The sequence below is a fragment of the Geospiza fortis genome, unplaced genomic scaffold (genome assembly GCF_000277835.1).
Source record: "Geospiza fortis unplaced genomic scaffold, GeoFor_1.0 scaffold403, whole genome shotgun sequence".
NCBI lineage: Eukaryota > Metazoa > Chordata > Aves > Passeriformes > Thraupidae > Geospiza > Geospiza fortis.
In genome coordinates this window covers 2,075,018-2,090,251 of record NW_005054336.1, presented here as the reverse complement: position 1 = coordinate 2,090,251, position 15,234 = coordinate 2,075,018, and the positions used below count along the sequence as shown (strand labels likewise).

The window sequence follows — 15,234 nt, the reverse complement described above, 5'->3', positions numbered from 1 at the left end:
CGCACCCACGTTCAGAAGGAGACCACAAAGCCAAGGCACACAAGGACGAGTCCTGTGGAGCAGGAAAGCAGGCTGGGAAGGAGGAACCAGCTCACTGCTGGAGCAAACATGGGCAGCTGCTCCTGCCTGCTCCTCTGGGGCTAGCCTTTCTCTCAACTCTGCACTAAGCTAATTATGTGGGAAGTTACTTCACTGTGGTTTGGGGCACAGCCTCCAGAATTCCTTTCACAGAAAGAAGGTGATTTTTTTGCTTCTGCCACGAGAATACACGGATAAAGCACAGAAACCCAGGCACTGGAGACATGACTGCTCTGAACAACTGAAATAATGGAAGAGAAATGACAGAGCACAAAGCTGTTCCAGCTGAAGACTTAGAAAGAACAGCAATAAAAGAAAAAGTTAACAATCACCTCTACCAGACCTCTGTCTTGCACACACAAAATCATTCCCAAAAAGGTTAGGAGACACAACAGAGCCTGAGTAATCCTCTTTGTGAGGCTGCAGGCAGCATGGTGTAACAGGAGCTTCACACCAAGAAGCACCACATTCAATGTTCTGAACACATCTTTTCTTTCAAGTTACTGATACTCAGAAAAGAGCTCCTGTTTTGGCAGAGATTAGCAGTTATAAAACACAAAAAACTCCTCTGTGGCATTACTAATGCTGTCTCATAAAAGACAGACCTTTTTCTAGCTAGCAAAAATCAGTTCCAAGAGCTGAAAACAGATTTGCCTCCTTACATGTCCAAAATGTTTAATGTTCTGAGTCTTAAAAACCAAAATTAAAAACTATAAACCTACACACCGTATAAGACATTCTGACAGGCTGCAAATAAATTTGGTGTTTTCTCTCTTAAATCCATCATAACATGTACTGGTGTTTGATTTTACTAAACTAATAACACAGAAGTTAACTTTTAATATATTTCTGCACTCACTTAGAAATCAAACAATTAAGAGGCACTCAGAACAACGGGTCTGTACAGTATTGTAATGGGTTTGGATTTTCTTTATTCCTTTTGAATTTAAACTATTCAAAGCTTTTGAAACCTACTGTCTGGAATATTCCTTAGAGTAGGTGGAAAGTATTTTCACCACTAATTTTCAACTCCTTTTAAGAGTGACAAATTGGGCTTTGAGTTTCATTGTAAGTTACAGTGATAACACTGTATGGAAGTAAGGAAAAAGGAAAGAAATAAGAAAGATGCAAATGCCAGCCTGTGTCTGGCAGGCAGAGCCTGCAACACCCTGCCATAGATGATCTCCCCTCAAAACCAGTCATGGCATGCTCTACTCACAGCCCACAGAAAACATCTGTGAGCAGATGGGTCAAACTGAAGAACAGAGTCCTGTGCAGCTGAAATGTTAAAATACCTGATACTCATGGTGAAAACATGCACTTCTTTCAGTCCTTTTTCAGGGCTTACAAGGCACCAAATGGACCTTGAGGGTCAGCAGAACCGGGCTTTGACATATCCAAGATCAAAAGAGAGCCACACTAGGAAAGTGAGGCTCTTGAAGAGAAATTCTCATTCCCAATACGGAATGTCAGGACAGACTCCTTTTGAAATAGCACATTTTTGTTTAGTTTTAATAAGCATAGGTTTTAATTCAAAGATATTGCAGTACAATCCTTAGGGCTGCACAGCTATATAAAGGCTTTAATTTTAACAAATAACCTTGTTTCCTCCCAAACCCTCTCTCCAGTTCTGTAACATGGATGATGTTCTAGGATAGTATCAACTTCTTTCAGCTCCATCTATCACTTCTAGCTATCTACTGGGTGTATTCTTTCTCCTGAAACAAACAAAACTATTTTAGCCTAAATAAATGCAACTGTTCTAAGCACAGCTGTTTCTTGCTACCTTCTAATATTTTAGGTGGAAAAACTTGAAGTTCTGAAAGTAGTGCAATAGTGTAATTTGGAGCACTAGAATGAAATCTATTTCGTTTATTTTGCAGTTATACAAGTTATAGTGAAACAGGAATATAAAGAGAAAAAAATTAAGAATGACAATGGAATTGTCATAGGTCCGCAGTAAATCAGCAAGGGTAGCAACTAATTTAATAAATCATTCTTCTTAACAATAATTTAATTAGTCTTAAACAGAAGCTGTAATAGAAAGAGATCAGAATGTGATTAGCCTGGTGAATTTCTGACACATTTGGACTATAAATGCTGAAATACAAAATGGACATATTTGGGATATTTCCTAAGAAACTGCCCTAGCTTAAATACAGAAGTTAGCAGAAAAGGAAGCAGCAGATTGGTATGTCACTAATGTTTATTTACATCCTACTTCTTCCTGTACTTACAGATAAAAACTGTCTGTCCTGTAACTCCCTGGCCCTCCTGTCTTAAAAGCATATTTAAAGTTAAAGCAAATTCAAAGTCAGAACAAACAAATAAAAGGAGAATTGTAGCACATGATACACTCATTTACTCTCAGGTTCCCAAGATTCCAAACAAGTCCACTTTGTTTCAGGAAACAAAAAGATTCTTGAATCCGCCTTGTTACTGCATCTGGTAAAGAATTTCCTAAAAAAACTCAACATTTCTAGCTAAGAAGTGCTACCACTAACAAAATTGCTTTCTCCCTTCCCACAGGAAATTAAGGAGAAGAAAAGTTTTCCCATAACTAAAAGGCTTTGCTGACTTGTTTTTGATCAAGTGACCATAAGTTTAGATTTATTTCCACTGTATATTTTGTTGTCTCTTTCTACCAACCATTTCTACTTCTGTAATATCCTATTAAAGCAGACTATTAGACCATAATGTGGTAAGAATAGAATATGAGATTCCTGTTAGCCAGGACTCTGCCAGTATCAATTGCTCCATGGACAATCAGCCATCAAAAAGATGGCACTATCCTCTTTTTCCTCCCTCCTTTTCCACAGAACCAAGTATAAGGAGCCCCAAGATCCTTGTGAAATAATGCAGAAAGACATACAGGAAAGTCTAAAAATCAGGTTAGGCATTCTGAGCAATTCCACATTGGTAATTCAGTTTCTGAGATGAGAAGTCTAAAACAAACTGAAGGTTTAACCACCAGTAGGCTTTGCGATCAAGTAATACAGGGAAATTGCCCGGCTGAACTAGGTGGGAATATTACAACTATCCCTAGCCTGGTTTGTAGCTGCTAATAGGTTGGCTAAGAGGACCTAGCTCTCTGCTGCTTTATTTCACAAGGGATAACTGTGCTTTACTCTACCTGAGCCAACTCAAGCTACAAAAGCAGCTGGAGGTACAACTGAGACTACAGCTCCTCCTCTCAAACCAGCCTGCAAACAAACCCCCAAAATTCAGCTAAGCACGGATTTGTGCACTGAGTGTCTCTATTGCTTGAAAAGTCCAGGAAACATTTCACAGGAAAACACAACATGGGTGTTTTTATAGTATTTCTCTACTATAGGAAATGTTTTGGTGCTAGCTACTTCAGTGATGGAAGGGATTGCAGAACATTAATGCCAGGATGGGGCTTATGTTATCACATACCTCCTGATCAGTGCTTTTATCTCTGGAATATCAAAACCAGTTTTAATATAAAAACTGCATAGAAAAAGACTTCCATTATTTCTTTCTACAAGAATTCCCACTTATTGTTTCTTCCCTAAACACCTGACAGCAACCAAATCTACCCATTTGAAATTAATCTGCAAGATCTAGTTTGGTTTATTTTTGTATGGCTGCCCTGTAATGGATGATGACTGGATAAGGAAAAGCAATGAGCACAAAGCTGAAAGGATATTTCCTATAGAGAAAAACATTTCAACTAAGGAACAAGAGTTCTACAATAGCTTTTAATTAAATAATAACTCATTGTTTGAGAAACAAAAGCAACCTAACAAAATCCCCCACATCTAGCCCATCTCCCCAGCTCCCCCATCCCACTGCCTGAACCGCACAGCTATAATTTTGGACTTTCTCTTAAAGCAGATATCTAATGCCTCTCTCTCTATATGTCTATATATTCATATACATAATATATATATAATCTCTGATATAGTCTGCAAATACATTCTCCAGTTAAGGAAGCATCACCTCAACATGAACCTCAACAACATAAACCTTACTGACAGTAACTGCAAAACAAAGAATTATGAAAATCTTTTTTCTCTGAGACTGCATAAAGAAATATTAGGCTTCAGTAAGCTGGAGACAAAAATAAGATTCTTTACATAATCACTGTCAAATTAGTACCATTTACAAAAATTACATCTATAAAAAAACCACTTTTTTCTTTTTTTAAAATCTTCAAAAATGCTGCCCTTCAAAGCTGGGCTTTTTCAGGTTGTGTAACACTCTAACCTACTTTTGGATGCTGCTATTTAAGTGTTTACACTGAATCTTCCTTGTTTACCAGTTCTTTGAAGGTCTAGTGCCATACACCACTCCTACACAAATGGTTTTGTAATCAATGTGATATTTAAAAAGCAGTATTAGCAGCCATTATTTCCCTAACAATAAACTGTCAAATCTTACCTCATTCTTGCCTTGCTGCAAATGACCGGAAAGGTCTGTTTAAAGATGACTTTTAAAACAGGAGCCCATTTTTACATTTCTGAGTAGTTCCCCAAAGCATGCAAAATTAACACAATTAAAGCTCCCCAAAAACCCCCAAAAATATTAACACAATTAGCTCTGTATTTGCTGCTTGCAAATTCTGTGTCTACAGAGCACAGAAAATGAGTAACTTCTCACTTTGCCTAGTGCAGGAGTCCCAGTTTAACACCAAGCACTTTTACTCAAGTGCAGACACAACTGAAAGCTACTGAAGCACATTTAACCTGCACTGGCATGGAAGTACAATGCAATCAGAAGTTACACCACACAATAAACTAACAGCTGCTTGCTCTCAACTGTAAATATTTAATCCTTTTGCCATTTCTAAATCTGCTGTTCCCCTATCTTTCAGGCCGTGAGGTTTCTGCAGTGTTTTCATGACCACTATCAGAACTTGAGGAGCACACAGTAAACATCTGGCACTTCTACTAACCAGAGCACTTTGGGAATTTATCAAGTTGCAAAAGCAAGCTGCACCAAAATAAAAGCACATCTGGTAACTCTTGTCCCTAGAGGCTGCTTTTTATCACTAAAACCAACTCAGCAATACAATTAAAAATAAATTTAAAGGATTGGAAGAGAAAAAAAGTAAAAAAATATAATGAACTTTTATTTCCTTTTTAGCTTAAAAATGGTTTACATCCAAGTTATTCAAATTTCCCTTTACATAAATAAGTCCACATGGCTACAAAGCTTGTTACACGAAATTATTTATCTCAGATAGAGACACCACTCAAACTCATGCAATTCCTCTGAAAAATACTCATTCTCTGATGCACAGCCACACACACTGCCAGTCTGTCTCCTTCTTCCAAACTCACCTGGAACTAGGGCAACTTCAAAGTGGTAAGAAATTGAACCTGGCATACATGGAGCTGATAGTTTGGTGATTTTAAGCCACAGAATGTAAAGATACAAATCTTATTACAGAATATATTAGTAGCTCTAACTACACACCCTAAATGTACCTAAAGAATAAGGAGGAACGCCTACCAAAGAGAAGGAGATGTGTTGCTGAACACTCTGCTGCAGATTTTAATAGCCCCTCTTCAGGGCAAAATGAACTCTCCTTAGTACCTTAGCTCATGGTACTAAAGTCTTATTTTACTTCATTTCTAAACTGCATTCCCATCCATATGGAAGCAAGTTTACTGAGTAACTGAAGTAAATGATTTTCAGTGAATACTGTCTCCTTCCTTTTATTTCAATGGACACGTGAGCAACCTTGAACTGGAACATTTACAGCATCCTCATGGAGATCTAGAGCCAAGAACAGACAAAAAGTTCCTTTAACTAAAGAACAGGCTCCATTGTTCCCTATCTTAGCTCGTTCATCTCTTCAGCCTGCAAACACAGACTCTCACTGGGTTACATGTTGAACAGAAGTTTCATAAAAATTTGCACACATACAAGCTCCTGTATCTCAAATATCTGCAGTGGCGCTTTCATTATACCCATTAGCTAAAAGCAAACTGGGAAAGGTCACACTTAAATTAAAAACTTAAAATAACAAAAGCAAATGACACATACGCATACACACAAAAAAGTGCCCAGTGACACAAGAAGCTACATGTAAACACAAGCCTCCTACTCACAATCGGAGTTCCTCTGTTTCTGCTAAGAGCTTTTCTGTAGCAAGAGCAGTAGGAAGGTGCATTAAATCCACCTGAGAATCAGGATATGGAAAAACACACTCAAAGTCCACCTTTCCTTTTACCCACTCTGCTGCTTTGATGAAAAAATTAAAATGCCAGTTTACAGCTCAATAAATAGGCTGCACCCTTAATTTTCAAATACACAGTCTCGCCACTCTTTATGGGACAACAGTCTAACTTTGTTCCTACTTAAATGTCACACAGCTTCTTTTATCCCCAGGGAGAAGGGGACACTTCCTTGCTCAAGCCAAGGTCCAGCTGTAAACCATGTCACAGAAACTACTCGAGGTAGCAGCCAAGCAGCCCCTGACACCCCCAGCACGATGTCTGCCCCAATCCAGGGCAGGCAGCACACAGCTGACAGCCTGCTGCCAACCCTACCTGCTCTTTATCAAGCATAGAGATCTCCTACACCTCCAACATCCTGCCAGATGGGTAACAATGATGACTTCTCATATAAAACTTTGATCAGCAGATGAAGGATGAGTTATTAATGTTACCACATTCCTGCCAAGCTTCCAATAGCTGAACCTCCAGTGGTTTCATGCCAGGAAAAATGCCTGCAGCTGAAGCAGCATTTATCCTCAAAGGGATTTATTTAAGTTTACTATAATTCTTTTTCCTCTTCTAAACTTAAGCTGCTTTCTGTAAGAGATAAGCTATTTGCTTAGTCCATCGAGTCCCATAATTGTTTGGTTCAGGGTGTGTACTTCAGTACTTTGACATAAAAAGAAATTGCGCTGCAACACATTTCTGGGGGCTCTTTTGAAATTTTGCTGATGAGTTCAGATCACCTCCTTCTCCTTTTTATGCTCTATTTTCTCAAAACACCATTCAAAACATTGCCTTAAGAACAGAAAGAATGTTCCAAGACTTGCTGTCCTACCAGTGATTACAGCATTCCTGATCTAACAGGAAAGCTTTCAGCTCTGCAAAAACATTCAGTAAGGTTCCATTGTATTGCTTGATGCCATTCACCAGCACTAACAGATCCATAAAACCTCCAATTTAAATATTTACTATTGCTAAATTTGTATTATGATTTGACTCAAATGCTCCAGCTGGAATTGTAACCTCTGCACTGAGGGCCCTCCAGCAGGGAGTGGGCAGACAACCCTTGCCCCTGAAGGCTCACAATCTAAAAGTGATTATTTGTTAGGCAATGATAAGCATTTGTGGCTGTAACATTCAAAGCAAAAAACCAAACTCCCTCAGGCTTCCAGAAAAAGATAAAAAAAATTGGGATAACAGCCTGATTAAAGTATAATCAAATTTAACATTTTAATGCACTGCAATCTTTGAGATGGCTTACCATTATGTCCCGATAAATCCCTTTACAATTACAGCATTCCTATATACTTAGCCATACTCCTTCCCACTCGTTTGAGGATGATGCTATCTAAAGAGTAAGGCACTAAATATAACAGCTCTTGAGATCTACCTTTCCACTGAAATGGACAATGAAGCTTTCCTTTCCAGTCGAATTTGTCTTAAAATAGAGAATGAAGCCAAGTGTACACTTCAAGTAAAATAAAAATACAGAAAGGATGCATTTTACTCAATCCCATTTACAGACAATATCACTCCAGCACTTAGGACTTTTCCATGATTATTACTCCAGGCTTCCACACACACTTGCAATAAGGTTTTTGGCAGCCACCTTCACCCATGTACCATGTCACTGTCTGACTTTTACAGCCAACATCTGCTTGGATGGTGACACCAGAAAATCAGCGCAGAGGCAGCTTCCCCTTACCCCAGGTGCTCTCCATTGGAACTCGTTTTAGCAAGTTTCACATCACTTAACGGTAGCACAATAGCTGCTCCCCAGCTGCTACAGAAATAAAAGTAGAGTGCCTTCTAACTGGAGGAAAACAAAACAATCAGGTTTTCTTGTTGCTGCTGTAAGCAATTTTCACATCCTTCAGCAGGCCCCAGCCAGGTCCCCAGGAGATTCTGTGCAAGCATGAATAATCAGCAAGGCAAGTTCAGGACACAGCACTACCTCATACTGATCTGGCAGAAGAAGGGTCCTTACCTTCTAAACCACCTTCCAGCCCTTCCACCAACATGCTAAGATCTCAAAAAAAAAAGTGGAAATGGAAAGTCTGAGCTTGTGCAAGTACATTAGTGATTTCAGCATCCTGGCTCTCACTGTGACTTCCATTAAGCATAATGCAAGGCTTTCAGAAAGAGGTGCACTCCAGCCCCCTGACTGCCCTGGTGTCCTGAGCAGAACAAGAACTTGTCCCAGGCAAACTCTCAACATCACATGCAGCAGTATTTCTATAGGAATGTTTGATGGACTAGGCATTACCTACGCACAAAGCAGGACCAACAGAGCAAAATGAGTTTCTATTTGGTAACAACACCAGAAAACACCAGTTTGGTGCAGTGGTGATGGTAAGAGAGTGAAAAACTACAGGGTTCTCCTCCCAGGCATGCAGAGATCTCCAGGCACTCACAGTGATCAGGTGGCAGGAGCCTGCAAACACCTTTCCCAGAACAGGGTAGCCTGGAGACATCCTGCAACTACCAGGGACAGCAGGGATTATTTGAGCTCTTGGTTTGCATTTCAGGTTGTTGACTCAACACAGAATAAAACACAAAATGGCCACAATTGGCCACACAGTGACCTGTATCACGTCATAGCTGAAAACAAGTCATCTTCCATACAGACCTATTTGTAAGTCTGACAGGCATTATTTTCACAAGGATCTACTCAAGAACATTAGGACAACTAGCCAACCACTTTATTTACATTTTCCTGTTATCACACACTTGGACAACTGCCTATGCATGTGGGTGTGCAGCAATAATATACATATGACTACATACCCATCAGCCATCAGTCAAGAGTTTAGGATTTGTCATGGTCAGACCAAAACCATCCATTTAAGATAAAGTTTTGTAACAGCCTGTCTTTGACCAAGAGTTCTGCCTGCCAAATCATGCCTGGGGCACATATTTTTTTAAATAACAAAAATTTTATCAAGGCCCAGAACTCAGCTATAGTTTTTGTTCCCTTTTAGACTAAACAGCAATTCTAATCTCAGTTTCAAGTTCCTCAAAGGCTAAAAGAAAAACCCTTTCTCTTAAGATATAAAACCACCAAGCAACTTTGGATTAATGAAAATTTAAGTAATTATTCCTTTAAGTCTGCACTGGTTTCAATTTCCCAAGAACAGATTTGCTTTAGGAAGCCAGATGAAGTACTGTTCTCCCACCACTAAGCTTGGGACACCCACACATAGCACCAACTGACCTAGAAGGTAAGACCCAAAATGGTGACTCTAAAAAAGGCAGGTGATGTGCTACTGCTGTGAGCTCTAAATTCTTGCATATATCTCAGCCATGTCCATGTTCGGTGTGACAAAGCCCTGGATGACAATACCAAAGCTGGATGCTTGCTCACCACACATAAGTAGGCACTGTTGTTGCAGCCTACTCTTGAAACATGGCTAATAGTTATTGTGCTGCCTGTTGGGTTAAAGCATTCTGTATGAGACAGAGCACTCTGACAATCCTGCTCCTGACTCAGCAGGGACACTGTGTCTCGCTGTGCCAAGCCTCAGATGCCACTCACTACCTTCCACAACACTTGAACTGGATGTTCCCTGCGCCTTGCGTCTCCAGCTCCTGTGTCTTGGTCAGTTTCTTCAAATTGACACAAACAAACAAAAAAAAGTGATTTTTTTTGACTTAAGACTCCGCCAGGACTTGATATTTATAGTGCATAAAAGGTTCAATTCCCTAATCTATCGCAAAGCCCTACTGCATTATACAGTGTGTCATCCTGTTTCAAAAGGATTACGGCCCAAAAATTCAGTTGAATTGCATCAGATTTCATACAGCAGAGTGTTTGAGGAAGGCAGAGTTTCACGACTGACCAGTTATGAAGAGGAAGAATCTTTAAGTTTCTGCCATGGGCTAGAAATTGGAATAAATCTTTTATTCTCTACATTAGCAACACTTTGACCTCAGGATAATCACAAAGTAAAGTCATCATAAAAAAAGTTTTCAAGTATTGGCAGTATGTTGGAATTAATCCTTATCATGCAACTCTACTATGAAAAGTGACTGAACAAATGTATTATTGAAAGATACAAAGTAGGAGGGAATTTTGGTATTTCCATTCAGATGTACAATTCACAAATAAAACCATTTCTCTCCAGTTACTGCAACTCTTCCTTTGGGAGTTTAGCCAAGTTTTCCACACATAGCTGGTCTGGGTATAGTGCTCCTTAGTGCCCTGCATAGACCCAATTGCTGAAGCCAGCCCTATTCACTGATCCTTGCTTTGTCAAATTTTATGAGAAGCAAGATGTAAATAAAGTTTTACTTCTACCCTTAAAGGGGGGAGAAACAACTGACTGTATGAAATGAGTAATCATGAAGTGGTTTAAAACAGAAACAAAATCCCCATCAGAAATTAAAACAGTCATGGAAGTAAAGGCCAACAGGATTAGACTACAAGATCTCAAGTTATATAAATAAGAGCAATAATGCTATTATGACTCATTTATTAGAGAATCTTTATTGTCTTCAGTTAACAAAAAAATAATGTGAGGATGGCACCACTTGAAATTAGCTTACATAAAATGATTTCTTGCCTCTAAGTCGCTGTGTGTGAATAGCTGCAATTTGAACAGATATCTCAGTAAATCTTCACTACAACACAGACTCAAAATTGGAAGTTTTCTTAGCAATGAGGAAAATCATAATCATATTAACATAAAATATTCAACTTTTCCCAGTGAGACTTGCACTTGAGCTTTTTAATTAAAAGGTCTACACCTCTATCATCCAAGGCAAGGATCAGCAAGGAACTATCAACCACGTTGCAACACCACAGCCTCTAACTATGGCTTTCTCCAGTCCTCCTCTGTGACATCTGCCACTGTCAAAGCCACAACACACTACAGGGGCTGATCCTCCAACTCCTACAGGAGGTCTCCCTGCCAACTGTAACACCATCTCTCACCAACCACTTCTGGGCAAACTACTTCTTCTTAGTAATTCTAAGGACATAAAATCATAAATTACCATAACCCTGCCAAAACACAACATGGCCAAAACACAGCAGCAAAGTATAGCTATTTCTCTGTGGATGAAAGCCAAGGGATTTCTAGTGTTTTATTTCCTCTAATGCACAAAACCTAAATGCCAGCAGCATGCTCCTTGGTAGAAGCCCAAAGACCACTTAAAAGTCTCCATTTTCAAGACGTCTGAGAGGACATAACTTATTTCATTACCTTCCCCCCCTTAAAGTACAAAAGCAGCTTCAGTTTCCTGTATGATCCCCTCTGACTCTTGGAACTCCTGTGGGTAGACAAGAACAGCAAGAGTTATGAATACAGCTCGCATTTGGCATTAACTGAACATCTTTAATTTATGATTACTATTACATTACAAAATGCACATATATACAAATGTGTCTTACAGATCAAGCCATCTTTCCACAGTCAGCAAATGATGCAATTTATTCAGTCATCACAGTCCAGATCAGACCAGTGACACTGTAAGACATCACACAAACAATACAATAGCATGTACTGAGGAACTACTGAAAACTCATTTAACAAATAAAAGCCATCTCGTAAAAACATCCCATGAGAGTCTTTTGCTGCAGTATATCATCTGTGTTTCAGACTCAGCATTCAAAAATATTTAGCTTTTCTACAACAAAGAATTTTACTTGTGTTGGAATGACTGCATGCAGGGAAAAATATGGCAGTCATACAAAAGCCACAAAATATCACAATTCACTGTGTTTCTTGATGCAGCTCTTAAGAGCCAATTCATAGCATCTATGACTTCAACATCGTGTTCTCCTCTGTTCACAGTCCAGTATCCTTACTTGATTCTTTGCCAGATTAGTGTTACATTAAGATAGAAAGGCAGCCTGTAGAGGTAGGGTTGATGTGTTCCTTTTATCCTTCCAAAGAACTTCAAACAAAGTCTGCTCACTGGTCCCCATCTTTGGGCCAAAATGGTGTGACAACAAAATAACATTCCCATCTACAAGGACAGCAAGGCTAAAATGCTTCATCTTTTGAACCTGCTCAAGTCTTAAAACTTGAACTACATCACCATTTTTCTCATGTTCTATAATCCTGCAGATTGCTTTCCACCAAGACCTGGGTGGTGGACAGACGTGGGTTTCAAGACCCATGCAGAGCTGACCTTTCTTTGATCACATACATGTGTTTCTGTGTGGACACAGTGACAAACACAGAGGAGCTCTCTGCTCTTCAAGTGACATCTCAAGAGCACACTGAGGCACACACTGCTAACAGTGCTCAGCAGCTACCCCAGGGCTTGGAAACCAGGAAAGGGAAGCAACAGTGGAACAGCCCTCACAGTCATTATGCCTGTACCTGCACCTTCCCATCAATACTTTCTGTCCAGTTCTATTTACCAGATGCAACTGTCACACCAAATAAAGTTCTGGGTGTGCTTGTCTCACCTACATGTAACCTTGGGAAGGGAAAAAGGGAAAAGAAAAAAGTAATGAAAATTACAGCATCTGTAACTCTGCATTTAAGAACAGATAGAAGCTTTCTCCAAAACAAGTGTTGAGAGGTTATTACAAAGGAAATTGAAGACTTTTGCCTGACAAAAACACAGCTAAATCTTCTTTCCATAACTTAAATCTCCTTGCTCTATGTCTCTCTCCACTTCTGATGGTATCAGTCCTCAAAGATGCCTCATTTTCCCTGCAGATCATACAACAGAGAAATGCTGTACAAGTATTGTCACTGAAAAGCTGAGTGTTCAAAAAGCAGTCTGCTACTCTGATCCATGCATATTCTGTTTGTGTATCAGCATGTATGCCCTGCAATCAGAGGCACAATAACACATTTTAGCACACAGGGTGCGTTCTCCCTTTATCACCACCTCCCCTTCATACACACATCCTCAGTGTTCCTTCAGCCTGAATTATGCCTGAATAATTCTCATATTAAACTTAGAAACAGAACTCTGAATCACCAGTTCCTGTTGTGAAAGTAGCTAGAAAAGAGATACAGCAAAAGAAGTTTCCTAGTAAACAGCTATACAATAATCAATCTGCTACATTAGACCCCACTGTTACCAATTGTTTTATAAGCCCAGAACAGACTCATATAGATTTATGTGAAACTCAATAAATAATTTCCTGGGCGTCTAATCCTTCCCAGAATCCTATCAATTCTTATCCGTAACGGTATCGTGCAGCAGTGAGTTTCAGAAATTCTCTGTCCACTTTAAAAAAGAAAAAAAACCAAACCACACCCAACCACCCCCCCAAACATTACTCATAAACTCATTGCTTGTGAGACTGCTGCTGCACTTACTCCATTCCGTTCTACTTTTCCTCAACACTCCTTTAGATGCACCTTGAAGAAGAGGAACAGAAAGATCTAAGCTGCTGCTTTGCAAGAGAAGAGCAGCACAAAGATTCCAAACTGGTTATATGCAAGAAAGGTCAGTTCCAGAGAGAGAAGAGTTCAGACAACATTACACACAAGTTAGTCCGCCCTGCAGACAGCAATTATTTCCCAGCATAAGCAGAGTGGAAACGCAGTCATGTTTCCCAGTTTGAGCCCATGAAGAACCATATGCGTGGTTAGGAAACTCTTGGTCACCACTTGTGGATTCCAATTCCTTCAGTTGCTCTTGAAATATTTAACAAAGGAGCTACGTATCTCACGCCAAGAGGCACCACCCATGTATATGCCTCTCCTGAACTATACACACACACACGCTATATATATGCACATACTTTCTAGCAGGGAGGCCAGCTCAACTATGAAGCACATGTGAAGAACAGTTTGGTTTGCAGGTTTGTATAGTCCCATCCATGATTTACTGAAGTTAGTCTGACATAGCATACCACTGCTCTCAATAATTCCTGTACTTAGCACAGAGGACACTTCCAGAAAATCTTTCAGCCCTGGGAACATTCTGGGTGGAGTTCACCACTTTCCTCTGCTATTTATTTGTTCTAGCACTTACGCTCTCTCACCATTACAAATGCACTTATTTCCAACTGCCTGGTCGCAGCTCCCAGCCATCAGTTCTGCGTCAGGCCTCTTTCTGTTTGCATTTCAGCCTCCAGTGTGCTCTCCCTCAGAAGGTGTTTCCCACCAATTATTAAGTTCCTCCACTTATCTATCAAGAAACAACAAACACAGCAACAGAATGAGCCTTTCAGGCTCGCCTTGTGGAACACCAGTCAGCCTTCAAATACCTTCTCTGACTTATGTGAATTCACTCTCATTGTCAACAGGCTCCTCTTGATCTCAGAACTGTACATGATTCACCTTCCTCCTCCCATTGCCCTTTCTACACCCACTTACGCCCCTTTGCTGCCCTGCTAGACAGCAGTCATGTCCAGCTGTTGACTCAGTGTACCCCAAGCAGTCTTCTCCCCAAGCTCCTATTCTGTTGCTACACTGAAGTACAGCACCTGCAGGCCCCATGATATTACAGATAATATCAAATTGCAACTTTGATTGCTACAGCTCACCAGGCTGTGTGGATTCCAGTGTCCAAGCTGCTTTGTCCTTGTTTACCACACTGCCTGGTGTGATATGGCCTGCCAATTCTGTCAGTACAGATCCTGTCCTTGTCTCTAGCTACCTGATGAAAAAGTTCAATGGAATATGCCCTCACCTCAATCCTTAAAGCAAGATTTCTAGAAGCATTCCTGTTTGACAATGATTCACCACAAGCGACTAACTTTCAAACATCAGTTAGTCAGCTCTTAATTCGTTTACTTTTGCAATATCACACAGCAGTAACGTGTCAGGACAGGAGTCCCCAAGGGGCACAGCAGTTCTCACTGACTACTCTGCTGCTGCTGCTGAGAGAAGGAACAGGAGACAGCACTTGGAAGGAGCTAGGGAGTAGCAGAGGATCATAATGGGTTGAACTGTCTCCATCCCCCTTGCAGCAGATGCCTTTGAAGACATAGCTTTACTACATCTCAGAGTCCTGCTTGCCTTAATTTTTTTCAGGATTTTGGTGACTG

At 40.1% G+C, this 15,234-nt stretch overlaps 1 protein-coding gene across 2 annotated transcripts in view; it reads right to left on the bottom strand.

Moving 5' to 3' along the window:
• Nucleotides 1-15,234, bottom strand: part of LRRC8D (leucine rich repeat containing 8 VRAC subunit D) — a 39,835-nt gene that overhangs the window by 8,143 nt on the left and 16,458 nt on the right. The window contains exon 2 of one of the 2 annotated variants that reach the window (XM_031057905.1): nucleotides 11,474-11,540. The exons of the other annotated variant lie outside the window; for it this stretch is intronic. The gene's annotated coding sequence lies outside the window, so the exon portion shown is untranslated. The remainder of the gene's footprint in view (nucleotides 1-11,473; nucleotides 11,541-15,234) is intronic. 2 annotated transcript variants of the gene reach the window in all.